Genomic DNA, 4,181 nt, shown 5'->3' with positions numbered 1-4,181 from the left:
GAAGGTACATATTTCGCTTTCACAGTGCTTGGTGCTTGTTGCAGTTGAAATCTTGACTTCTGAGCAGTTACTATATCATTAATGATCTCTGTTTCTTTATCATTGTAATGGTTCAGTTTTTTTATTTTTAGTATTTAATTTTGTTGTAGACATATGTTGTTCCCACGAGACGAGGGTTAGTTATGAGTCCGTGACAGGCTTACTCACAACCCGCCGTAAGGTGACTTATTTATTCAGGGGTGGTGCCAGGCGTCACTGATTCTCCGTTCGAGACTCGACTTCCCTCGAGCCAAGCATCCATCAACATGGATCGCATGACACTTTGGATTGGGGTTTTCTGTCAAAGTTGTCTCCCTTAGTCTGGTGTCTCGGATTATGCGCCAAGTTCAATTCTGGAACAATTCTGGAAGTGTCTTCTGGTGCTGTAGTAGACATTGAGTCAATCGAGAGCTCACCAAGGTAAGTAGTCTCAAGCTGACAAAGGTGAGGTCAAATGCCTGGAACCAGTTCCACTGCAGAATGGACCATATTAATCGTTTTTCACTCAATTTCCCAAGAACCTTTAATCTATGGAAGGCCGCCCTAATTTCGTCAGAGCATTTTCAAGTAAGTCCTCCAGAAAAGGCTAAGAGAACCTCTCCATTGATTTAAACTTGTGATATGTTCGTTTTTCAGGCCAGCATGAGCGGTTGGGAGTACAACTTGTTCAAGCCGACCTTAGTGTGGAAAAACAAAGTTGTGTCTTGCCAGCCTTTGTGTTCACTGTTTGGGTGGAATGAAGGGAGAGTTCGGTTTCCATGACCTGTCTTTGTTCTCCTCTTGGTTCGAGAGATGGGATTTTCTTTGTTTGCCTGTTAGCCACTTCTGGCGTGAATGAAGCTTTCATGTCGGCGAAGCGGCTTTAGATTTGTTCTCTGTTGCTTTTTGCAGCAGAGTGGGACGCGACACAGCCTTACCATATAGCTCCCTGCCCTACTGCCAACATTCGTCCTGTCCGCCAGGTTTAAGAGCCTATCTACTATTTTTGGCCATTGTATGTTTTTTCCTCCATGATCAGAGGACTAAAACTACATGAGGCAGTGTGTTTTCAGTGATATAATTTGGGAGAGTCACTGCAAACTGACTCTTTCAAATGAGCTTTCCACCCAACACTCGCAGATCTCTTATTGCGACCTGGAGCACACAGAAATATGTCCAAAACGGTGGGATTTGCAGCAATGGAGTGGGGATGTTAGGAAAGTGCAGAATTTTAATATATAGAAGGCCACTTTCATTTCGTCAGGGCATTTTCAGGTAAGTCTTCCATAAAAGGCTCTTCTAAGAGATCCTCTCCATTGAATTATACTGATGATATGTTCGTTTTTCAGGCCAGCATGAGGGTTGGGAGTACAACTTGTTGAAGCTGACCTTAGTGTGGAAAAACAAAGTTGTCTCTTGCCAGCCTCAATGAAGGATTTCCCGTTACTGGACCACAACTTGTCCCGGAAATGTCTTCCTGTGTCGTCGTCTTATAAGTTGAGACAATCGCGAAGTTGCTCTCCACGGCAAGTAGGCTCAAACTGGCCGACGAGAGGTCAATCGCCTGGAACCAATTCCACTGCAGAAACTGCTGAATGCTCCACAATATACACTCTTCACTCTATTTTCCTTGAAAAGTTATGTCGGGCACTTCCCTTCTTCCACCCTCTTTTTGTTTTCACTGTTAGGGTGGAATGAAGGGAGTGTTCGATTTCCATGACCTGTCTTTGTCCTCTTCTTTGTTCGAGAGATGGGATTCCCCTTGTTTGCTTGTTGGCCACCTCTGGCGTGGATGAGGCTTCTGAATCTAGGGATGTGATGGACTCCTCCGAAACTAGGCATTACAAAACAGCACATTAGCACAGGAATTATGTACTCAATTTCTCAGTACATGATTGAAGGAATTTCTTTACATACCAGCTTCTCCACTCGATTACTTTGCGCATCTTCATTTCAACTGTCATCCCTATATTGCTTTTCTTCCCACCCCTTCAACTTTCTCGTATTCTTTATCATTCTTCATTTCACCTGTCAACCTCTTTGGTATCTTTCTTCCCTCCCCTTCCATCCTTTCTTGACATCATTTGCCCCTTCCATTCACCACTATTTCACTTTCTTCATTTTCTTCCCGTCAAACTTATCTTTGGTGGGCATCTTTTGTGTCTTTTTTCTTTACATCACTTGCCCCTCCCCTTACCATTTCTTGGTTTCTTTGTGCATCTTCATTTCAACTCATCCCTATGCTGCTTTTTCCCTCCCCCCTTCCGTTCACTAGTATTCTTTACCATTCTTCATTTCAGCTGTCAACTTCTTTGGCATCTTTCTTCCCTCCTCTTCTTAATCCTTTAACTCTTGGCCCTTCTTCATTTTAACTGTCGACCCTATTTGGCATCTTTCCCCCCTCCCCTTCTCCTTTCTTCTACTAAATATTATATTTACTATTTATTATATGTATGCTTCTACTTCGGACATTAATGTGCATGACTCAAGGAGCAACGACGTGCCTTCTGAATGTAGGGATGTGATGGACTCCTCCGAAACTAGGCATTAAAAAACAGCACATTAGCACAGGAATTATGTACTGAAATTTCTCAGTACATGATTGATCCAAAGAATAAATGTCCCAAGCCTGCGACACAGTTTGTGGGTGGGAGAATTGACAAGCTGTTGGGCACAATCCACAATGCGCAGCTTTCTTCAGTTGAAAATGGTCCGACCAAGATTGCTGCAGCCTTGGCTCCATCCTTCAATAGGATTATGGATGAGCTTTGCAGGGATGTTGCGATGATTGGAAGTAAGGACTACTCTTAAAAGCCGTCTCTGCGGAATAAAAAAAAGAATAAACTGCGCAAGTTCAGTCAAAACAAATGAATGATAATGTAAGTAATGTCGTCACCCCAATAATAATGATACTAATTCATCAGCAATGGAAACCTGGAGTACTGTGGTGGTATCTAGGAGAAATATGAATGGAAAAGTGCATAGTCGGAGCCCATGATGAGACGTAAGACCGTTGATACTATCAACAATATTAAAAAGAATGGAAAACAACAAAAAGGTCACAATATCACAGACATTGACAAGGCCATGCTAGAAAACAGCAAGATGGTAATAGTAGACCCACCTGAAGGCATGGAGCCGAATGAATTAATGAGGAAGATTAAGCACCTCCTCAATCCTAGAATAACGAAGATCAAAATTCATGTAAGCGCCACAGCAAAAGGACGAGTGGCAATTAAGCTTGAAGGGGAAGGTAACAAGGGCAAGGTTATGACTTTGCTTTTGGAGGCAGGTCTGAAACCATGTCCTCATAGAACCCCAGATTGTTAATTCTTCGGGTCCCAAAGGACACCAGCAAAACAGATCTCAGAGACGAGCTCCTAGGAAATAATAATCTCCTGGAACAAAGCGCCAGCGAAGTCAGGCCGCTATATACAATTAAATATGGAGGCGGCCCGAGGCAAGCCTCCACCATCGTTTGCTGGGCGTTGGAATTTCCTGCAAAAGTCCGCAGTAAAATACTTGTTAATGCCAAGGTTTACTTGGATGCCCGTAGGTGCATAAATTGTTTTCGCCTTGGCAAAAATCATGAGCATCAGGCTGGTACAGGAAAATGCGAAGCTCACATAAGAGCAGTGCTTAAAAGTAAAAGTGCCACTGATTACGGAACAACGCTACTCACTTATAATTTTTTTTCCCTTGTACCAGCCTTTTTTTTCTCTTCGCATGTTCTTTCTGACCCCCAAGTTCAGCCGCTTCCATCTATAATAAAAAAGGTAGACAGAGCGCTTGAGATACTGTAAAGAACTGGCAACAGCTTAGGAACAGTGTACAAAGAAGGCCAAGACAGTTGTGAGTCCAACTTGTTGAAAGCGACCTTAGTGTGGAACCACAATGATGACTCTTGCCAGCCTCAATGAAGGATTTACAGTTGATAGACCACAACTTGTTCCGGAAATGTCTTTTGGTGTCGTATTAGACGTTGAGACAATTGAGAAGTCGCTCACCAGGGCAAGTAGGCTCAAGCTGACAAACGGGCGGTCAATCACCTGGAGCGAATTCCACTGCAGAAACTGCTGAATGGTCCACAATATTCGCTTTTCACTCTATTTTCCTTGAAAAGTTATGTCGGGACCTTCCCTTCTTCCACCCTCTTTTTGGTT

The 4,181-nt window shown here is 43.2% G+C and overlaps 1 long non-coding RNA gene across 1 annotated transcript; it reads left to right on the top strand.

Moving 5' to 3' along the window:
* The first annotated feature begins 742 nt into the window (after positions 1-742).
* On the top strand, positions 743-1,483 carry LOC112127708. Its single transcript, XR_002910696.1, has 2 exons — positions 743-1,293; positions 1,368-1,483. It is a non-coding gene; the product is annotated as an uncharacterized LOC112127708 (long non-coding RNA).
* The last annotated feature ends 2,698 nt before the right edge of the window (positions 1,484-4,181 follow it).

This window comes from Cimex lectularius, unplaced genomic scaffold (genome assembly GCF_000648675.2).
Source record: "Cimex lectularius strain Harlan isolate CLEC.00 unplaced genomic scaffold, Clec_2.1 scaffold370, whole genome shotgun sequence".
Lineage (NCBI taxonomy): Eukaryota > Metazoa > Arthropoda > Insecta > Hemiptera > Cimicidae > Cimex > Cimex lectularius.
This window is presented reverse-complemented; position numbering and strand designations above follow the sequence as displayed.